The 24609-nt window shown below is 37.1% G+C and overlaps 1 long non-coding RNA gene across 1 annotated transcript in view; it reads right to left on the bottom strand.

The window, feature by feature from the left end:
* Positions 1-24609, bottom strand: part of LOC138753448 (uncharacterized) — a 238210-nt gene that overhangs the window by 162825 nt on the left and 50776 nt on the right. The gene's annotated exons all lie outside the window — the stretch shown is intronic.

Raw genomic sequence — 24609 nt, 5'->3', positions numbered from 1 at the left:
AGATGGCAGTTATTGTCAGCATTTAAATTTCGGTATCTAATCCTTTGTAGATATTTTTACTGATCAAAATCTTGCCTCTTTTGAATAAATATTCCACCAAATTTACAATTCGTAGATGTCAATTCTTTCATTATTTACAGGTTAGGAGCTTTTCGAATTCTCTAATTTTGAAGACCTGGAAGCAACCTCATATGATGGGGATGATTTTTAATTTCCAACCTAATTATAAAGGGGTGGCAACTGGCTTTAGGAATTACTAATACATTTTAGGGATAAGTTCCCTGGACAGAATTAAAAGAACTATGGGAACAAGATTTTCAACAGATATTTTCTGAAACCATATGGAATTCTACTTTGAAGCTAGTGCATTCATCGTCTCGTTGCGTTAGACAGTCACTATTACAATTTAAGGGCTGGGGCTGCCACTGCTTTCCCTGTGCCCGGACTGGGGCCGCCGCCTCCTTCTTTCTGCCCGGACCGGGGCCTCCGCTTGCCTCACTCGACCGAGGCCGGGGCCGTCGCCTCCCCTTCGCTCTTGCCCGGATCGGGGCCTCCACCTGCCTCACTCGACCGAGGCCGGGATTACAAACACCCTTTTTCAGCAGAGGGACAGCCTGGAGACTACCTGGATCCATCCCCGATCCAAACACTGGCACCTCCTGGACTACGTCCTGGTGCGAGAAAGAGACAAACGAGATGTGCTCCACACCAGGGTCATGCCCAGCGCGAAATGCCACACTGACCACCGGCTGGTTCACTGCAAGCTCAACCTTCACTTCAAGCCAAAGCCCAGGAACAGTAAAGCCCCCAGAAAGAGGTTCAATGTTGGAATTACAATTTAAGGTAGTGCACTGGGCCCACTATTCCAAAGACCAATTGGTTAAATTCTATTCTAATCTCTCTTCTAAATGTGAAAAATGTATGACTGAACTGAAGAAGGTACATTGTAGCATATGTTCTGTTTATGTCCTTCTCTTTCCAGTTTTTGGGAAGGGGTATTTTGCATCGTCTTTAGTTCTTAATATTACTTTGTTTACATCTCCTTTTCTTGCTCTCTTTGGAATTAGTGATCCAACAGATCCATTAGTGACTACTTCACAATCCCATGTAGTTGACCTCATCTTCCTTATTGCAAGAAGGACCATTTTAATGAGATGGAAATATGTTGTCCCTCCCACTTATACTCAATGATTGTCTGGTGATGTCTGACTTTCCAAAAAAAAAAATAAAGTTCCACTACTGAAATGTTTCTTTATGGGGTTCCTTTCTTAATTACTTACAAAATTTGTAAGATTAACTAGTTTCTGATTTTTGATCCCAATGTTTACCTTCCTTTCTTCTATGAAGATCCAGCTGCGTTGGGTGGGTCATGTCTCCAGAATGGAGGACCATCGCCTTCCCAAGATCGTGTTGTGTGGTGAGCTCTCCACTGGCCACCGTGACAGAGGTGCACCAAAGAAAAGGTACAAGGACTGCCTAAAGAAATCTCTTGGTGCCTGCCACATTGACCACCGCCAGTGGGCTGATATCGCCTCAAACCGCGCATCTTGGCGCCTCACAGTTCGGCGGGCAGCAACCTCCTTTGAAGAAGACCGCAGAGCCCACCTCACTGACAAAAGGCAAAGGAGGAAAAACCCAACACCCAACCCCAACCAACCAATTTTCCCCTGCAACCGCTGCAACAGTGTCTGCCTGTCCCGCATCGGACTTGTCAGCCACAAACGAGCCTGCAGCTGACGTGGACATTTACCCCCTCCATAAATCTTCGTCCGCGAAGCCAAGCCAAAGAAGATTACCAGTGGACTGTGTTAAGCCAGTAGACTCCGAAGGGAGGGGACTGATATTTAGATAATTAGTATAGTGGTTTTCTTTTTATTTATTTTTTAATGTAACATAGGTTTCAACATTATTTGCATTGCTATAAGATTTGTTAATACTTTATTGTTATGTACCATTTATTTGATAAAACCAATAAAAATAGTGAAAAAGAACCTCAAATGAAAATGAGGGAGGTGGATCAGCTTGTTGTGTAGTGTTGAGCAAACATGAGCAAAACCAAGGAGATGATTGTAGACTTCAGGAGGAAGTCAGGGGAATACGACCCAGTCCTCATCATGGGGTCAGCAGTGAAGAGGGTCAAGAACTTCAAACTCCAGGATGTCAACATCAGTGAAGATCTGTGCTGAAGGCTCCATGTCAATGCAACCATGAAGAAGGCTCACCAGTGGGTGTACTTCGTGAGGAGTTTGAGGAGATTTGATATCTTACAAAATACACTCAAACATCTACAGGTATACAGTGGAGAACATTCTGGCTGGTTGCAGACTGTCTGGTATGGAGATGCCAATGATCAGTAGAAGAAAATACTCCAGAGTGTTGCGACTTCATGGACACCAGTCTCCACTGCATTGAGAACACCTACGAGAGGCGTCTTAAGAAATCGACCACTACCTTCAAGAGTCCACACCGCCCTCTTCACTCTACAACCATCAGGAAAAAGGTAAAAGAACAAGCATTCCATGGCACAAGGATATCTTTCCATCTGCCATCCGATTCCTAAATCGACAATGAAGCACAGACACTGCCTTGCTTTGATTTTTTTTTGCTCTATTTTTATTTATCTTGCAAGGTGGTTTATATCAATATTTGCATTCTGATGCTACTGCAAAACGATGAATTTTGTGACATATTCGTGACAGTAAATTTTGATTCTGATTCTGAAATCCTGTTTGCATGAAGTCCTAAAATAAGGGAAGAAGTGATACCACCCACATGTCTGCTTCTTGTGTTACATCAGGTGAATGTGTCATGGGGTTAGAAGTTCTTTCCACTTGAATACTTGGTTACAGAAACAAGACTGGAGTTCTGCTGTAGTAGTAAGGATGTGCTGCATTGTTGACATTGCTTCTATAGAAATGGAATGGAACGTGTTGCATTCATAATGTGGTGTTTGGAGACCAATCTAAGTATTGTTTGAGGGCCCTCTGTTGGAAAGATCAGGAACAAATAAAGACCATCATTGGATATTGCTGATTAGTCTCTAAACTGTGAAAATGTTAAACTTTCACATACAGCGCCATTGCAGACATTTAGTGAAGATGTATCAAGTCAGAGTCTTGGCTGCGGGGGACTGTCATGTGAATGGATGTTTAGGAGAAAGAAATGAGTGGTTAGTGATGACAGAAGAGGAAATTGAGTGCTGCTTCATTCAGGAAGATCAGAGCACAGAATCTCCTGAGTTCTCCACTTGGAGAACACCCATGTTCGAACACTCTTCATAGACAACAGCTCTGCTTTCAATATCATTGTCCTCCTCTTTCTCAAATTTCGGAATCTAAATGCCTCCAGCTGCAACTCGATCCCTGACTATAATCAGTGAAGATGTGTAACAACTGGGATGTGCACTTAGTCCCCTAATATAATCCTTCTACACACACATCTGTACAGTTCCAACAAACGAACTGCTCACACTAAACATCCAAGACTCTTATTTGTACAAAATAACATTTATTTACTTATTTATTTGTTTTATAGATATAATACTTGTCTTCCATATGTATAATTTGTCAAGACACTATGTGCATTATGTCTGGTTGTGTGGCTGCATGTGTTTGCACCAAGAACTGGAAACCACTGTTTTGTCAGGTTGTACTTGTACAATTAGATTACAATACATTTGACTTGACTTAAAATTTGTGAAGAACACAACAGTTATGGAATGGGTATCAAATTATGATGAGAAGGAATAAAGGACAGAAACTGAAAACTTTCAGCATGGTGTCAAGATCGCAATCTCTCTCCCAATGACAATAAGACAAAGGATATGATCACTGACTTTAAATAAGGGGGAAAACTCCACACCCCTGTCCACATTAATGATGCTGAAGTAGAAAGAGCATATAGTTTCAAATTCTTACAAATAACCATCTCCAATGAGCTGGCCTGCGACATGCTCGTTGATCTCTCATTTAAGAAAGCACACTAATGCTTCTACTTTCTTAGAAGACTTGGGAAGTTCAGCATGTCCCCCTTGTCCTTCAACAGTTCATTCCTTACCGGGGCCTCATTTCTGTGAGGGGGACTGGACAAAGTGGTGACTCTCTGCCTTCCTTACAGTAGGAAAAGTTAAATAATTTCATGTATCTTACATTCTAAATGTGGTGTAATGCAACAATAGTGGAACATTTACTTTTTTAAACCACTTCAACAGGTGCACCATTGAAACCATATTTGCTGGATGTATCACAGTGTGAGATGGGAGCTGCAATGTTAAAGATCAGAAGAAGCTACAGTGGTCACAGCACAGCTCAGAACCTAACACAAACCTCTCCATTCCATGGACTACATCTAGCAATCCTGCAACATGGAAAGGCAGCTAACATACTGAAAAACCCATCCCATATAACCACTTACAGCACAGAACAGGCCAGTTTGGCCCTACTAGTCCATGCTGTAACATATTCCCATCCTCCTAGTCCCACTGACCAGCACCCGGTCCATACCCCTCCAGTCCTCTCCTCTCCATGTAACTATTCAGTCTATCCTTAAATGTAACCAATGATCCCGCCTCAACCACGTCTGCCGGAAGCTCATTCCACATCCCTACAACCCTTTGCGCAAAGAAATTTCCCCTCATGTTCCCCTTTTAATTTTCCCCCTTCAATCTTAAACCATGACCTCCAGTTTGAATCTCCCCCACTCTTAATTGAAAAAGCCTATCCACATTTACTCTGTCTGTCCTTTTTAAAATCTTAAACACCTCTATCAAGTCCCCCCTCAATCTTCTACACTCCAGAGAAAAAAGCCCCAGTCTGCACAACCTTTCCCTGTAACTCAGACCCTGAAATCCTGTCAACATTCCCATGAACCTTCTCTGTACTGTCTCTATTTTGTTTATATCTTTCCTATAATTTGGTAACCAAAACTGTACACAGTACTCCAAATTTGGCCTCACCAATCCATTGTACAATTTCATCATAACCTCCCTACTCTTGAATTCAATACTCCGATTTATGAAGGCCAACATTCCAAATGCCTTCTTCACCACACCATCTACCTGAGTATCAGCCTTGAGGGTACTATTTACCATCACTCCTAAATCCCTTTGTTGCTCTGCACATCTCAATAGCCTACCATTTAATGCATATGACCTATTTAGATTTGCCTTTCCAAAATGTAACACCTCACACTTATCTGTATTAACTTCCATCAGCCATTTCTCAGCTCACACCTCCAGCCTTCCTAAATCACCTTTTAATCTACGGTAATCTTCCTCACTGTCCACAACACCACCAATCTTTGTATCATCCGCAAACTTGCTTATCCAATTCTCCACCGCTCCTTCCAGATCGTTTATATATAACAAACAATAGTGGACCCAGGATCAATCCCTGAGAAACTCCACTAGTCACCGGCCTCCAATTGGACAAACAATTTTCTACCAATACTCTCTGACACCTCCCATCCAACCATTGCTGAATCCATTTCACTACCTCCTTATTTATACCTAATGCCTCCACCTTTTTTCCTAACCTCCTGTGGTTTGACAAACCTCCAGGTTTGTCAAGCATGATCTACCCCTGACAAAACCATGCTGATTACTCCCTATCAATCCCTGTACCTCCCAAATATTTGTAAATACCATCCCTCAGAACACTTTCCATCAACTTACCCACCACAGACGTCAGACTCACTGGCCTATAATTCTCAGGTTTACATTTGGACCTTTTCTTAAACAGCGGAACCACATGCACCACCCTCCAATCCTTTGGCACTACCCCCGTGACCAGTGACATCCTAAATATCATTGTTAATGGCCCCACTATCTGTCCACAAGCCTCCCTGAGTGTCCTTGGGAATATTTTGTCCGGTCCCGGAGATTTATCCATGTTTATCTTTGTCAACACAACCATCACTACCCTCTCGATTATCCTTGTATGTTTCATGACCTCCCCACTATTTTGCTTTACTTCAACTGGTTCAATATATATATTTTTTTCCCTAGTGAATACCGAGGCAAAGAAATCATTCAAAATTTCCCCCATTTCCTCTGACTTCTCACTCAGCCTACCTTCGCTATCTACAAGGGGTCCAATTTTATCCCTCACTAATCTTTTACTTTTAATGTACCTATAGAAACCCTTTGTCTGCCAAAGCCTCTTTGTGCCTTTTTTTGCCCTTTCTAATTTCTTTCTTAAGATTCCTCTACTCTCCTTGTAGTCCTCCTTCAAACTCTCAGCTCCCTGCTCTTTATACCTCTTGTACACCCCTTTTTCTCCTAACCAAATTTCCAATATTCCTCGAAAACCAAGCCTCCCTATGACTTCCAGCCTTTCCTTTGATCCTCTCTGGGACATATCTACTCTGCACCTGCAAACTTTCTTTTTTGAATATCTTCCATTTTTCATTTACATCCTTACCTGAAAATATCCTGTCCCACTCAATACTCCCAAAACCCCTTCTTATTCCTTCAAAATTTGCTCTACTCCAATTCAGAATGTCAACTTTAAGCCCCTCCTTGCTCTTCCCTAAAACTACCCAAAAACTAACAGAGTTATGATCCCGGACACATTCTCTTCCCGTTGGGGGAAAAAACATAAGAGTGTGAAAACACACAACAACAGGCTTAAAGAAAGTTTCTTCTATGCAGCCATCTAGCTCCTGAATGAACCCCATAACAATGCTATCATGATGCTCTTGCTTGATACTAATTTATCTTCCTCTTCACTGTAATCTTGTTTTCTTTACATGATTGGGAGAAAAGATGATAACATGTCAGTCTGTTTGTAGAAGATCCCTTTTTAATGTTCTAAATATTTTGACAAATTAAACCTATACAAAGAGGATCAAATGGGGTGCTGATGGGGGTAGATGATGTTGGAGAGACATGTGGTGAGTGACAGAGTGAGGAGAGGGTTAGCTTCCTACCATTGGACCCCACTTGAAATACCCTTCTAACAGTATAAAAGTTAAAATAAAGAATTATAAGAAAAAGCAGAAAGAAATATGAAAAACGATGAAGAAACTGATTTTAAAACAATTGGTAAGCTTGAAAGAGGTGAGGCGTACCTCAGGGGATTTGAGTAATGCTCCTCCTTCCCCCCCCCCCCCCAGCGATGAGAACCGGTGACTCTGAGAGTGACACTGTCGCCAGTGCATTGGAGCTCCAGGCAAGATGACGCCAACATCAAGAGATGCTCTTCCACTGAAGCTGAAGAAGTAGTGTGCGCATGCACTGTACCGAGCATTTTTCTTCCCATGGGGTGTCTGGTGCTCGCCAACCCAGTGAGTCTGGGTTGGTAGAGGATCGACTTAAACCCATGGTGGAGGAAGCAAAAGAGTCACTGTGGTGGAGGCTGAAGAACTGGAGGCAGGAGTTACAGAAGTGGTTAGAGCTGAAATTTCCGAGGAAGAACTGGACTTAAGTGAGGAAGAAGCTGAAGAAAAAGGGGTTTCAGCTCATGGTCGGCCTACAGCTAAACGTAAAGATTATTTTGAATAACAATTTCCAGGAATGTCTCAACAGATTTCTTTGTGTCTTAAATCTGTAAATAACACACTTTCTAATTTTGTGGAATATATAGCAACTGTTAAAGCTGATGTAGCAAAATATGCTAAAGTGGTCGATTAAGTACAAGAGAAGGTTAATAAGATGAAAGATTGGTGGATTGTGATATAGATCAATGTCAACAGAAGTTGAATACTTTTGATGATTCTTTTACTGGATGGAGAATATAGAAAAATAATTTATTGAAGAAAATTGATTCTTTGGAGAATCAGGGCTGGAGGAAAAGTGTGAAGATAATGGGACTTCCAGAATATTTTGAAGGTTCTGAACTAGTAACTTTTTTGAAACGTGGATTCCAAAGATTTTATGATTAGATTTGTTTCCAGGTGGGTTGGAATTGGATTGAACCCACAGAGCAATTAGAAGGAAACCACTGCCCAGTCATCCACCTTGATCTGTTTTGGTGAGGTGTTCACGCTATCAAGTCAGTGAACTGATATTAAGATTGGCAGTTCAAAATGCCTGACAACATGGAGGCCCATTGACGGATAAGAATAGAAGAGTGTTCTTTTATGCAGACCTTAGTCAAAATATTATTAAAAGATGTAAAGAACTTAATTTGGCAAAAGCAGTCCTTTGGCAGAAAGGCTATAAATTTGCTTTCAGATTTGCTGCAGCTTTAAAGGTTTTGAATATGGAATATGAATCTCAATTTTTTTGATAACAATCAAGATGCATTGATCTTTGCTATTTCATTACCTTATCTTAAAAAAAGTTAGTATTTGTCTTCTCAGATGCAAAAATCGTATAGAGTTTCCAGAGTGAAGGATAATGGGGTGCAGAAGGTGAAAAAGAAGGAAGAGATGTAAAAGAAGGAATGTACTGACTCTGAAACTATTGGTCACTTAGTGCCTTGGGCTGCTACCTGTGTTGTAGAGGGGGGTAGTACAATAAGTAATTTGTAGGGTTGAGAGGGAGGGGTTTTATTGTTTTGGGAATTTTTTTTTTCTTTTTACTTTGTTGAGGAGATGTGGATTAATTTGTGTATGTTCTATATGGGTGGGGATCCTTCTACACAGGTTAGGATGGTTGTGAGATAAGATGGCTAATTTAAAATTTGCTATGTTTAATATGAACAGGCTCAATAATCCAATTAAAAGAAAAGAAGTGCTAACTTTATATTAAAGAATTAAAAGTTGATATTGCATTCTTGCAAGAAACTTTATTTTAACTGAAAAAGAACAAAAATTAAAAAGAGATTGAGTGGGTCAAGTATATGCTTCTTTTAATTCTAAAGCAAGAGATGTTGCGATTTTGTTTTTTTTTTAACTTTATTTATTCATACAAAAAACAAATAATATATGACATATATAGCAAATGAACATGAACATTATATATATATATATATATATATATATATATATATATATATATATAGGAGAAAAGAAGAAAGAGAAACTGCCCACCCCCCTTCAGCCAACTCTCCTAAGGAGAGCCATAAAAAAGAAAAAAATAAAGGATATTAAAAAAAAGTTAAATATACATATTAAAGTCTAATCAATATAAATTGAAATTTAAATATTCTGAATATAACAGCCACTTATTAATAAAAAAATATATAATTATAATGCAAAACATATGCAATTTTTTCCATTATTAAGCAATATTTGATCTCATTATGCCATCTATTAATATCAATCATTTTTGTATCTTTCCACATACTATCAATACATTGTTTTGCAATGGATAAAGCTAAATATACAAAAGCAAGCTGAAACTTATTTAATCCCAAGCCTTTCAGAGGTTGCAAACTACCCAATAAAAATACTGTTGGATCTAAAACTATTTTAATCTAATATATTTTAATCTAATACTATTTTAATCATTTCTAAAATTGATTGAATTTTCTTCCAAAAAGATTGTATATGTATACATGACCAAACAGCATGAAAAAATTTTCCAACCATATCACCACATCTAAAACACAAATCTGACTCATTAAAACCATTTTTTTTTAGTTTTCAGGTGTCAAATATAATTAATGTAAAAAATTGTTATTAATTATTGCATAATGTGCATTTATCAATCTAGTTACATTATCATAACAGATATTTAACCAATTCTCTTCAGAGAAAATAAAACCAATATCTGCTTCCCATTTAATTTTAGATCTATTCCAACCATTTTTATCCATACCATCCTGTAATATTTGATACATAAATGAAATATAACCCTTCTCTGGTACCTTCATAAGAAAAGTCTCAAATTTAGTCATTTTAGTAAAATCATCTCTCTACCAAACATACATTTCAGCAAAAATCGAATTTGATAATAAAGTAAAGAATTCTTATCAATACCAAAATCTTCCCTCATCTGATTAAAAGATTAAAACTTATCCTCTTCAAAACAATCTCCCAAATTTTCACACCTTTAAATCTCCAATGCAATAAACTTTGATTATGTATTGAAAAAGAAATAAGTTGATTATTATACAACGGAGTCAAAGCCAATAATTTACCCCTAGAAACTATAATTTTATTTTTCTTTATCCATAACTTCATTAAATGTTTTAGTATAGGCACATTATATTTTTGTAACAAATTCATATTCCACCCAAACAAAAATTGATGTATTTCAAATTCAGAAATACTTGCCATCTCAATTTTAGCCCAACTAGGAGGCCATACCAAATCAATCAATGAACTAGTAAATTTAAGTTGGGCTGCCTCATAATAATTTTGAAAATGTGGTAAACATAATCCCCCTAACTCATATTTCCAAGTTAATTTATTCATATCTACTCTCGAAAATTTACCCCTCCATAAAAACTCCCTAACCATTTTATTTAAATCTTAAAAAAAAATTTTTTATCAAGTAAATACAGAATAGATTGAAACAAATATTGTATACGTGGAAACATATTCATCTTAATTGTATTTATCCTTCCCATTAAATTAATAGATAAATCTTTCCATTTAATCAAATCAGTTTTAATTTTTTTCATTAATGGACCATAATTTAATTTATATAAAAATTGATAATTAACATTCAAAATTATACCCAGATATTTAATTCGATCAGTCCACTTCAAATTAATAATATTCTTATAAACTGAATAATCTCCTTCACTTACCGGTAATATTTCACTTTTTTCCCAATTAACTTTATATCCAGAAAGACATCATAATGTATTAAACATTCCTTCAAATGCAAAAGTGACTGAGGTGGATTTGTTAAATGCACCAATACATCATCAGGAAATAAATTAATTTTATATTCCTCATCTAAAACTTTCATACCTTGTATCTGTGCATTTTGTCTTATCAGCTGTGCTAAAGGTTCAATCACTAACGCAAACAAAGCTGGTAATAAAGGACAACCTTGACAAGTTGATCGAGTTAACTTAAAAGATTCTGAAATCAAACCATTCATCAATACTCTACCTACCGGTTTACTATATAGAGCCCTAATCTAACCAATAGAAGAAGGACCAAACTTAAATTACTCCAAAACTTTAAACAAAAAATTCCATTCAACTCTATCAAATGCTTTTTCTGCATCTAAGGATATCACCATCGGATGATCTAAAGATTGTCGAAATCTATTAATCAAACTAATCACTCACAAAATATTATCTGAAGCATATCTATTCTTTATAAAACCTGTTTGATCAATATGAATCAACTTTGGTAAAAATTTAGCCAATCTATTTGCTAATATTTTAGCTATTATTTTATAATCTATATTTAACAACGAGATTGGTCTATATGAAGATACCTTCAAAGGATCTCTATCTTTTTTAGGAGTTACTGTAATTAAAGTGCTAGAACAAGACTCAGATAAATCATTATGTTTTCTAACTTGATGTAATACATCCCCAAACACTATAGATAAATCATCATAAAAAAATTTATAAAATTCAACCAAAAATCCATAATCACCAGGAAATTTACCATTCGGCATTTCCAGCATAGCCATTTTAATTTACGAATCAGTAAATGGTTCTTCTAACTCCTGTATATCTCCATCCTCTAATATCGATAAATTCAACTGTGATTTTTTTTTTTTAAATCAATCGATCCAGTTTCCTGTTTTCCTTCAGATGTATATAACTTTTTATAAAAATGAATAAAATTCATCATTAATCTCACGAGGTTTATAAGTAATAAGAGAATTTCGTCTAACAGCATTAATTGTCCTAGATATCTGTTCTTTCTTTAATTGCTACATTAATACCTTATGTGCTTTCTCTCCCCATTCGTAATACCGTTGTTTAGTCCTATTAATTACACATTCAAATTGATAAGATTGCAAAGTATTATATTTCAATTTCAGCTAAGATAATTCTATTTTCTGATCTACTATAGCACTTTTTAAAATTCCTTTTTTAACTCATCGATCTGTTTCTCTAATTCAAGACTGATTTAATCGATTTGTTTTTTATTTTAGAAGTATAACTAATTATTTGTCCTCTCAAATAGGCTTTCATCGCATCCCATAACACAAACTTACTTTGAACATATCTAGAATTTTCTTTCAAAAAAAATTAATTTGTTTTTTTTAATCAATAAATTCCATATTTTTAACAACATTGTATTAAATCTCCAACATTAAGCTATTTGAATTTTCTCAGAAGTTTCATATGTAAATATAACAGAATGATCTGAAATCACCCTACTTTTATATTCTGCTTGTTTTATTTTCCCTTGTAAATGTGCCAATACTAAAAAGAAGTCAATCCTTGAAAACTATTCATTTCTAGATGAATAAAAGGAAAATCTTTCTCTTTTGGATTAAGACGTCTCCAAATATCTACTAAATTAAGATCTTTCATCAACGCTTGGACGTGGATTGCCATCTTAACTTTTTTCAGAGATTTATCTAATAAAGGTTCCAAAACACAATAAAAATCACGACCAACTAAATTATTATCATTAGCTTGACCCAAACATAAAAATACATCTGAAATAAATACTTCATCATCTGCATTTGGAGCATAAATATTAAGTAAAGTCCAAAATTCACTAAAAATCTTACAATTCAATTTAAGAATACATCGTGCCTTTTCCTCCATTGATTGTAATTCAATAGATACATTTTTATGTATCAAAATTGCTACACTTTTAGCTCTAGAATTAAATGAAGAAGAATATACATGCCCAACCCAATCCCTTTTTAATTTCACACTTTCCTTCACATTCAAATATGTTTCTTCTAAAAAGGCAATATCAATTTTCATTTTATTAATATATGCCAAGACTCGCTTACATTTAATCGTACTATTTAATCCTCGAACATTAAAAGTAGCAAACCTCAACTTTGACATATCTACTATTATTACTAAATAGCAATAATATATTTATATAAAAACTCAAATCAACGTATATAGGCCCTCCAATAAAAAAATCACAAATTAAAAACTAAAAAAATATATAAAAATAATAAAGAAGAAAAAAGATCCCCCCCCCCCAAAAAAGACCACCAAAAGGTGGTAATCCCCAAAACAAAAATTGGGTGATGACTAGTAAAGAACTTAGTGCAAATCTCTCCCTCCCCAGCCAAACAATCAGTAACATCAAAGTATCATAATAACAAGAGAAAAAATAAAATAAGAAAATTTTTCTTTTCATCCAAAAGACTCCAATCTCAAAGATCCCATTTTGGAAGGAGGTAGACTCTTTCCATTCCCATTTCTGCCATTTCTTCCATTTCCAGAGCTACCAAATTTTTCTTTGGTGGACTACATCTTTGGCCTCTTATATCTGGCAATGAGTCAGCAAAAATCATTGCTTCACAATCATTTTCAAAAAAACTGAAATTGATAGTCTCCGTAAAACACCTTCAACACTGCAGGGTAACGAAAAGTAGACTTATAACCTTTATGCCACAAAACTTCTTTAACTGGATTGAATCGATGTCGACGTTGAATGACATCTTGACTCAGATCAGGTTAAAAAAAGACTCTGCTATTCTGAATCAATAATGGGATTTGTTGTTGTCTCAGATTTTGTACTGCAAGTCAACGTATTGCTTCTCTATCCAAATAACTCAGACATTGAATTATTACTGTCACATTTGTGGCCCGAAATGTGAAGTTAATAAAACATTAAACACAAGTTTTATCAGGTAAACTTCTCAGGGTCTTTATTCTCCCGTTTCCTTTGTTCTCCTGCTTGTGCTCTTATCTCTCTCTCATACCACGTGACTTCCGGTACATCTCATACATATTCATTATCATGACATCCCTCCTTTAATCAGAAATAAACTTTACCTTCACACTTTCTGCAAACTTTGCTTTTGGCCGGGCAATATGGGTCTTTTCCAAAGTGACCTCGGTTTCCACATCGATAGCACTCCACGTCCTGTGTCGACGTATATCTTGGCTGGTTATGGCGATGTGAGAGCCTCTTAATTTGCTGGCTTGAGTTGTCTTTCAGGGTCATGGTATGAAATTGCCCTTCAACAGCCTCTAATGCAGCAGCAATGGTTAAAGCATCGGTGAGTTCCAACTCACTCCCTCTTTCCAGTAGACGTCTTCTGAGTTTATCTGATCTGCAGTGCTGTACGACTTAATCCAATAATTGGTTGTCCAAATCAGCTGGCATGTAATTGCATCCAACAGCTAGCTGGCGTAGTCTCGTCACGTACTGAGCAATTGTCTGGCCATCTTCTTGTCTCATTCTCCAAAACAAATGGCGTTGAAATGTAGCATTCGGTGTCACTACATAGTGTGCATTTAATGCATCTACCGCTTTCCGGTACTCATCTTTTCCTCCAGTATTCAAAAGTGTTTTAAATGTTTCCCGAACTGCAGGTCCAGCAGTGAAAAGAAGTAACGCCCTTCTCTGCGCTTTTTATTCAACTGTACCGGTATCTAGAAATAGGCCACGACTGTCGGTGTAGGATTCAAATTCTTCCAGCCATGCCTTCCACTTCACACTTACAGTGCTTGCATCACCCGTTGGGTCAAAATGAGCAATTCCACTATGTGTTAGAAAGTCACCGTCTGCACCAGCCATGAGGAAATATTCCAGCCCCAAAAGTACTGAGTCAAAGAGAAAATTCTTATCACCTTGAAGTTGTCTGTAATCCTCTGTAATCTTGTTTAGTCTTTAATTTTCTTCAAGCTTCTTTCATCCTCGTTGCCAATGTCACATTTGTGGCCCGAAATGTGAAGTTAATAAAACATTAAACACAAGTTTTATCAGGTAAACTTCTCAGGGTCTTTATTCTCCCGTTTCCTTTGTTCTCCTGCTTGTGCTCTTATCTCTCTCTCATACCACGTGACTTCCGGTACATCTCATACATATTCATTATCATGACAATTACCGGTCTCGGTGGTTGACCAGCTTCAAGCTCTATGGGCTCTTTCCAGTGCCAAACCCCAAAGGAAAACTTCTTGCCCTAATATTTGCGGAATGCAGTCTTTAAAAAAAAAACCGAAGAGGATCGTGTCCTTCTATACCTTCTGGCAAACCAACAATTTTCACATTATTCCTTCTGCTTTGATTTTCCAAATAATATATTTTTCTTTCTAGCTCCTTCTCATGATCTTCTAATTCTATTACTGATTTTTCCACCTTCAACACTTTTTCTGTGTTAGGTCACTTGTTGTTTACAGTCTAAAAAAGCAGTCTGAACTTTTTAAAAAACTTCATAAGATGCATCCACACGTGCCTTAACCATATCTAATTCTGAACTTATACCAGCGTTCATTTGAACCATTTAATTAATTAGAAATGTCAACAAAGGTTGAAAAACTGCATTCAATTGCATACATTGTGAATCAGAAAATCTCAGCTCTGCTCTCTCCGACATGGTGGCAGAACAAGGTTACTGCAGCTCCTGCTGCAATTCAACAGAAGGCATTGAAAAAGTTTTACTGTGGATCTGGACTCCCAGCAACGGTACCCCGACTTCCTCAGGGGGTCGCCGCTGGTCTCCCCCCCGCATCTGGTTGTTTTCTCATCAAACCTTCTTCTGGAGAACGGGTAATTCCAGCACCATCCTTCATTTGGTGAGTAATAGGTTTTTTTTAAGCCCCCTCAGGCGATCTTTGGGATTTAGGCAATGAAGAAATTGAGCCTGGGGCTGTTTCAAGTCATCTAGGCCTCAAATCTTCAACACTTCGAAAATGTGTCTTCTTTTGAACTTGAGGTTTAGTTTTTTTACCATTAGTGGCCATAATAATTCCTTAATAATTTAAACTAAAATTTAAAAAGTTTAAACTTGAAAACAAAGGGTTAAAAAACTGGTATTTAAAAGTCTGGCCAGAGAGGTCGAGATTGCATGTCTAGACTTTACGTCATTTTGCCACACCCCCCGTGATTTTGGTTAATAAAAAATTATCATTCAGTTCTGAATCTATTTCTGAATCAGTAGGAAGAGTTTTGGTTTTAAATTGTAAAATGTATTTTGGACACTTGTGAATGTTTATGCACCAAATGTTAATGAGATGTTTATATAATATGTTTTTCTTAATTTGGCACATTCCTATGGTCAAATTATGATTTTAATCATTGTTTAGATCCTTTAGTAGATAAATCTTGTAAAACAGTACCTAGAACAAACATGGCTAAAAAAATTGATATCTTTAATGAAAGAATTGAATTTGATTGATATATGGAGGAGTTTAAACCTGAAAGAAAATGATTATTTGTTTTATTTAGCTCAATATGATACTTATTCTAGAAATTATTTTGTTTTTGTTATCAGCTCAGTTATTAGATAATATGGTATTGGTTGAATATAAGTCTAGAATTTTGTCAGATCATTCACTTGTTTTATTGACATGTACAAAACTGTGAAAAAAAACTCAATATATCTATGGAGATTTAATCCTTATTAAAAAAAATGAGGAATTTTGTAAATTTATTATTGAAAAAATACAACAGTTTTAGATATAAATAGACAGTCTGTGGATTGTAAATGTGTATTATGGGATGCATCAAAAGCATATTTAAGAAGCCTTATTATTAAATTTACATCTAAACTTTAAAAAAAATAATATTTTTTTGATACAGATACATTAGGGAAAGAAAGAAATATTCTGGAAAAAGAATTACAAAAATCCATTCGATAAAGAGAAAAAAGTACAATTAACTTCTAAGAAATTGAAATATAATATTTTAAAAACTTATAGTTTTGAATATTTATTGCAAAGATCTAAACAAAAATACTATGAATTAGGAGAAAGGGCACATAAAGTCTTGGCATGGCAATTGAAAGCTGAGCAAGCGTCTAAAACAATAAATGCTGTTGGAAAAAATAGAGAATTTCCTATAAACCTCAGGATATTAATGGAGAGTTTAAAGAATTCTACAAGAAATTATATACCTCAGAAGTTGAACAAGATCAAGTTAAAATAAATATTTTTTTAAAAAATAAATTACTATTACCCATTTTGAATGAAAGGATTAGAGAAGAATTTGAGAAACTGATAAATCTTAAGGAAATTATGGAAGCTCATAAATCAATGCCAAATGGTAAATCTCCAGGAGAGGATTGGTTTACTACAGAATTTAACAAAAAAAATCAGAAGTTATTGTTTCCTCTGTTTATTGAAGTTTTAGAGCAAACTAGAGAAACACAATCATTGCCAGAATCTTTATTGCAAACTATTATAGCAGTTATTCTTAAGAAACATAGGATCTTTTGAATCCAGAATCATATAGACCAATTTCATTATTAAATGTTGATTATAACCTTTTGACTAAGGTTCTAGCTAATAGATTAGCTCAATTTTTAACAACATTATTTCATATTGATCAAGCGGGTTTTATTAAAGGTCATTACTCTGCAGATAATATAACTAAATTAATGAGTTTAATTGATGTTTCACAGGAAAAATCTAACTTACCAATAGTGTTATCATTAGATGCTGAAAAAGCATTTGATAGGGTTGAATGTTTTTTTTTAATTTAAAATGTTGGAAAAGTTTTGATTTGGACCAATGTTTATAAGTTGGATTAAGCCAATATATAAATACCCAAAGGCTAGAGTTGTGACAAATGGACTTTTATCTGAGTCCTTTAAGTTAGAAAGATCAACTAGTCATGGTTGTCCTTTGTCACCGGCATTATTTGCATTGGTGATAGAACCTTTAGCACAGTTAATAAGGCAGGATGGTAATATAAAGGGTATTAACGGACAAAAGGCAAAGGAGGAAAAACCCAACACCCAACCCCAACCAACCAATTTTCCCTTGCAACCGCTGCAATCGTGTCTGCCTGTCCCGCATCGGACTTGTCAGCCACAAACGAGCCTGCAGCTGACGTGGACTTTTTACCCCCTCCATAAATCTTCGTCCGCGAAGCCAAGCCAAAGAAGCAGAAAAGAGGATTAGATGAATTTAAGATTAATTTATTTGTTAATGATCTGTTGATTTATTTCATAGATTGCACAGTCCCAAATGACTGCATACCTCTTAGTCCCTACCCTGGAAATGAGGGCCAATCTCTTGAGTTCGTCAGTGTTGAACACATTCCTGCTTGTGTTCAGGTAGGCCTGGAAGCAGTCCAGCTAGTAAGCAAACCCCTCGGCAGCATCTGGGGACAGAGAGTTGATCGCGAGCATACTCGGCTTGAGCAGCACTTCCACCTTCTTGCTATTAAGCTAATAAAATTGTAGCAAAAATAAAAGCTCCTGTGACTGGAGGGAGAAACCACACTTTTATTAACATTACAAGGGTCTTCAGTAGGCCTCTGGGTTTAGGCAGGAAACCTGTGTTATATATGGGTAGATGGGGGCGGAGTTTAGGGAGGAGTTAGCCATTTACACAAACCATCATCAGTGAATCTCAGTTCACTGCTGTACACAGCTCAAACCACATCAAGTTCACTTGTTACGAGCCCAGAGGACCCCAAAACCCAGGAGCAATAGATATTCACCAAGACAAATGGTTACTTAAACAAAAGTTGCTTTTAATTATCATTAAACATGAAAACAGAATCACACTTTAACTTATCACTATTGACTTAACTAACCTAACTTAGCCACCTTCTAAGTCTAAGTACATGTTCATGTAATGTGTGTGTAAGTTAAGAAAAGTTTTTTTAATTCACAGTCCAATCTCACTTCTCATTCCTCCAAGTTCACTGGTTGCAGGAAATTCTTATACTGTGTACAGAATTTAAAATTTATAAAATTCATCAGGCTTTGGTGCTTTGAAATGTAAATGGTTACCGTTCAGGAAGGTTCTTGTCAGCTTTCAGAGAGAGATTTGTGGTTTACTAGACACTGACAACTCATTCCTTTTTAATCATCAACTTCAGTGTCTCGCCAAAGAAACTTGCCCCCTCAGGGTTCTCCAGATGATAACCTCTTTCTTTCAGCTCACCACAAATTTCCTTTCTGTTTCCCTTATTTCAAGTGAAACATTAGACAGTCAGTTCTCTCCTTTTGCATAAACCATAAGGGCTTTGACCAGGCTGAACTAAGCAATCACAACCCATCTTCCATATGAGGTTTTCCACAAGCTTGCCAGCTTGTCCTGTTCCAGTCCCAGCTGCTACTTTTGACTGTAAAACTGCAGAATTCAATTCCTTCTCTCCCTCACACACAAACATATACTCTCAGAGAGAAAGCCTGTTTTATTCTCTCTGCTTGCAAGACCACATGACCATCACAGAACAGCAAATTCCACTCCAGACAGTCTGCAGCTCCAACAAGTTCTTTCATCTGTTGCCTTTTTGTAAACACCAATCCATTAGTGAAGTCTCTTAGGCAGTCTCCAAACTTTTGCAAAGGGTGTTGGCCCCATGCCTAGCATGAGCAGAGCTCTAGCATTTTAAATAAGATCTGTTTTCAAGTGTTTGTTTGTGACCTACACTAAAAATCCTGCCCCATTTTATCTCCCAAAAACATATCTAATATACAATACAAACACAACATAATCCATCACACACTGATGACACAACCATGGTGGGCCTTATTAGTAAGAATGAAGAGTCAGCTTACAGAGATGGGATGCAGTCACTTATGGACTTGTGCAGAGCCAACAAACTGAATCTGAACTTTTTTTTAAAAAGAACAAACGAGATGGTTATCAACTTCAGGAGGGCCCGGGGAGACCAGGCTCTGCTGATCATTGACGGCTGGACCATTGAGGTTATCAAGAGTATCAAATTCTTTGGAGTGCACTTGGCGGAGAATCTCACCTGGTCCCTTAACAGCAGATGCATAGCCAAGAAAGTCCAGCAGCACCTTTACTTCCAGTGAAGGCTAAGGGAAGTTCATCTCCCACCCTCCATCCTCATTACATTCTACAGAAGATGTTTTGAGAGTATCCTGTGCAACTTCATCACCGCCTGGATTTGAGAAGACCCAGCAGAGGATAGTGAAGTCAGCAGAAAATATCATGGGGGGGGGGGTCTCTTCTTACCATGAGGGACTTCTACAACACTCGATGCAGGTGAAAGGCAATAAACATTGTGAACGACTCCACACACCTCTCACGTAAACTGCTCTTCCTTCCACTGTACCGTAATACTCTGGTTGTTACGTTCAGATCAAGCAACTTTTTTTTAACCCCAAGCCATCAGGCTCCTGAATTCCCAGAACATATGTGGATGGTGTACTGTTGGCTTTTACTGGAAATATCTTAATATTTTAATGTGTTTAACTTCTATTCTAATATATTTAGTACATATGCTCCATGGTCCTGGAGAAACGCTATCTCATCTTTACCATGTGAACATGGCATGAACGATAAATAAAGCTGGACATTATTGCAGATATTCTATCCCCATTGTGTATTTGATAATTCAAAGGAAATGGAGATCATATTGGTACTTTTAGTGACTGTGGCTCAGCATGCTGCAAGAAGTGGTGGATCTTCTTAATTCACACCCCTTTACATGGGGATAGGGGGAGGGGTGTCCCAACTTTCTAGGCATTTGGCCTCATTTGTGTAGCAAAAGTTAGACAAGGTTGACCTTCAGGGCCCTTAGGAGTCTGGTAGGTATGGGTGCAGCTGCCACAAGGTTCTCCCAGAAAGGGGAGTTTGTTGCTCAAGGACCAGGAAGCACTCAATGGGCTATGTTCCTGGGAAAAATGTCATGAGCATGTTATCACACTAACAAATTCTCCAAGAGGGAGTGAAGAAAATTCCACCCACCCACTCTGCAGGGCAAAGACAACCCAAAGTTATGAAGACTACCCTGCAGGACAAAGTCCACTCAGCGCAACAGGTTTTCACCAGCAAGGAGCTGTTGTCACTTATTATGAGCAGAACTTTCAAGCAGACATACAACAGTTGTTGACATGGAAACGTCTTCATTGGACATTCGAGCTCAACAACCATAGCTATTGTTATGCACATTCCAAGTGTTGCTTTTGTAATAATGTCTGTCGGCACACTCAGGAAATTGAAGTTACAGATGATAATACTTCCAAAAGAATATTGTGTGCGTAAACACACACACACACACACACACACACACACACACACACACACACATCCTTTATAACTCTATGGCACTAAAACTAACACTCATTAATCTGGATAAATCCTCAAAGATGGCTGGAGTGGATCAATTCCAGGCTGATATGGGGGATTTTTTTTTAAAAACACAGATTCTTGCATCTTCATTAGCCTTGAGTGACATACTAAAAGACTGGGAAAAATGGTATTCCTTTCTTCAAAAAGGACAAAAGAGTGGAAGGGATAAGCTGAAGTATGGAAATTATTGAAAAAAAGATATGAGGGACAGGATTATGTTAAATTGGAAAGGCATAGATGATTGGGGACTCAGCATGAATTTGGAAAGGAGAAATACTATATCAGAAAATATTAATGAGTTAGTAAACTTGTGTTACTGGGTTAAGGCATTGAGTATAAGAGTTAAGACATCATTGTGGAGCTGCACAAAATTTTACTTAGACCACACTTGAAGTATTGTTTGCAGGTATTGTCACACACTCTATGAAGGATAGGGTAGTATGAGAGAGAGTGCAGAAGATGTTCACCAGGTTATTGCTTGGTCTTAGAGGGTTTTAATTACAAGAAGAGATTGATAGGTTGGGTTTGTTTCAACCAGATTCAGAATTTATTGTTATGAGCATTCAAAAAAATGTTGTTTTGTGGCAGCATTACAGGTGCAAACATCACTACAAATTACATTTTAAAAACTAGTGGGAAAAAAGTGAAAGTGGTTCATTGTTCATTCAGAAATCTGACGGGCATGGAGAAGAAGGTGCTTTTGTGCCACTGGCTATTCAACTTCGTGATAGAGCAGTGTGAAGATGACACGTCCTGAGTGGTGAGAGTTCTTGAGGATAGAGGCTGCTTTCTTAACACTGCTTCTTGTAGGTGTCCTTGATGCAGTGAAGACCAATGCTCATGATGGCACTGTCCAAGTTCAAAACTCTTTCTAGCCTTTTCCAGTCCTGTTCTTTGGCACCTCCATACCATTCAAATGGTCAGAATGCTCTCCACAATACATCTGTATAAATTTGTGAGGGTCATTAGTGACATACAAAATAGCCTCAAGTCCTCATGAAGAATAGCAGTTGGTGAGCCTTCTTCATGATTGTATTGGCACCAAGGTCTCAGGATAGATCTTCACGGGTACCTAGAATTTTGAAGTTCTTAACCTTTTCCACTGCTGACGCCTCGATGAGGATTGGGTTGTGTTTTCCTGATTTCCCCCTCCTGAAGTCCACAATCAGCTCCTTAGTTTTGGTCATGACCATGGTATCATCGACAAATTTGTGGATGGAATTTAAATTGTGCCTAGCTGCACAGTCATGGGTATAGTGCAAGTAGAGCAGTGAATTAAGCACACATCCTTGAGGTGCTTCTCTGTTGATTGCCAGTGAAGAAGAGATGTTGTTTCCAATTCGTACTGACTGTGTTCTTCCGGAGAGTAAGACAAGGATCCAGTTGCAGAGAGGGGTTGCTGAGGACCTGGATTTGGACCTTGTTGACCAATACTCAGGTTATGATGGGGTTGAAAGCTGAGCTGTAGTCAATGAAAAATAGCCTGATGCCTGTGTTTCAGTTTTCTAGGTGATCCAGAGCTAGTTAATTTGCTATGAAGCAATTGTGACTGTAGGAGAATTGAAGTGGGTCCAGATCTTTTCTTAGGTATGAGTTAATTTTGGCCATGACCAGCCTCTCAATGGAACATAGGATATTGAGTGGTAACCTTATAGAGATTTATGTTTGAGGGTCATAGATAAGGTAGATAGAACCATTTTCCTTGCGTAGTGGAGTCTAAAACAAGAGTGCATATAATTAAGGTGAGATGGGAGAAATTCAAAGGAGATCAAAGAGGCTAGTTTTTTTTTACACAGTGGGTGTCTGATATATGGAACAAGCTGCCAGAGGGTGTGATAAAGCTATATATAATTACAATGTTTAAGAAGCATTTGGATAGATAGTGGATTGGAAAGGAGAAGAGGGATACAGACCCAATGCAGGCAAATGGTATAAGTATAAATAATCATCATGTTTGGTATTGAAAGGTAGAGCAGAAGAATCTGTTTCTATGTTATATTATGTTTATGATTCTATTTCAAAATTAGCCAGCGGTTCAAATATCATGATTTTGATCATCTGTGCCTTGCAGTACTTTAATTTCTGAAGTAATGCCTATAATAATTTTGCCTCAACTCACTATATGATTGTTCAAGAAAACAAATGTTTGATATCACCATTGAAAGAATAGCCGGAGGTAAATTTCAATACAATGAGCTAATATGTTTGTGTGTGCAAATTCAACATCACTTTATTGAAAGCAGAAAAGAAAAACAGGAGCAATTAATTAAAGCTGATGATATCCTATAACTTCTAAGACAAAATAACTGAAATACTGCCTGAAGTGTTAGTTCTGAATGTTATATCCAAATATGGAGTGTTAACAAAAAATATGAAGTTCAAATAAATTTCGTGGCAGAGCAATGACCTCTAATTTTTTTAAAAACTAATGGATGACAGTCCATCAAGTTTTCAATCTTTTAGAAAGCCAGGTAAATCCTGAAAACAAACATTTAAGAATGGGGTGAAAATAAATCATGATGGAATCACAATTGATGCACTCCTTTGACCTCGGAAGCAAGTGTGCATCATCCAGCTGGAGCCCTCCATACTGTTTGGTTCTTTATTGCTGATGTATTGAGAGTGAGTAGAACCTGTTGATGAACATTGGTATCTTGACTTGTCACAGTTAGGTGCCATTAATTTAATCGCTGATGGAGGTTATTCCACCGATTTAGGAAGCTGCTAAAAGCCACAAAAGAATAGGACAGAGAATGGGCATTGTATTTCAGTGTGATTTGGGATGTGTGTGTGGTTGATATAGGTGAAGAAGACAAGGCCCCTACATAGAGAGGTCTAAAGTGTTGAAAATATCGACCTGGAGAGGTATAAAGCAGTAAAGGAATACGACTTTACTTATCCAGGTTGACACTTTAGGAAGATCACTGACAGAAGAATATAAAGAGTATAACACCAAGGATGTGGCATTCAATACTGCCAAATCTATAATTGACAGGCATAGTCAAAACCAGTAAAGGCATCAGCAATTCCCATCTCAACCACTGCTCCATGCAATACACCCATAAATTTCATCCAACTGGAAGCATCATCAAATGCAATGCACATTGTACTTTTTTTCCTGTACACATATTGATGACTACTCAAGTCGCATGCCTCATCTCACCGATCATAAGTGCTATTTAATCAGGCAGGCAAAAGGCCCTTTCAAGCTGCCATTTAAAATGGGGTTAACCAGGCAATTTGCCTTGTTAGCACCCCGCTCACATGGCAGCTTGAAAGGATCTGACCCAGTCAGCGAGGTCCAAATCCAACCAGGTTGCTGACCTAACTCAGAGGTAGTGAGGGAACTCAGTTAAACTTAACTAGTGTAGAGGTTAAAAACTTATGTTTATGATTTATGGTTGTTTTATGACTTTCCCTTTAAGGATTAATTGTTTATGTAGAGTTACCATAGTTACTATGATGTCATATGTTATAATATCCGAGCGGACCAGGAGTTTTCTTCTCATTCTTGGAAAGACCATGGAAGAGACGTGAGCTCTCAAGATACTTTTTGAATTTATCATCATTATTCATTATTAATCATTTATTATCATTCTAA

The sequence above is a fragment of the Narcine bancroftii genome, chromosome 1 (genome assembly GCF_036971445.1).
Source record: "Narcine bancroftii isolate sNarBan1 chromosome 1, sNarBan1.hap1, whole genome shotgun sequence".
Taxonomy (NCBI): domain Eukaryota; kingdom Metazoa; phylum Chordata; class Chondrichthyes; order Torpediniformes; family Narcinidae; genus Narcine; species Narcine bancroftii.
This window is presented reverse-complemented; position numbering and strand designations above follow the sequence as displayed.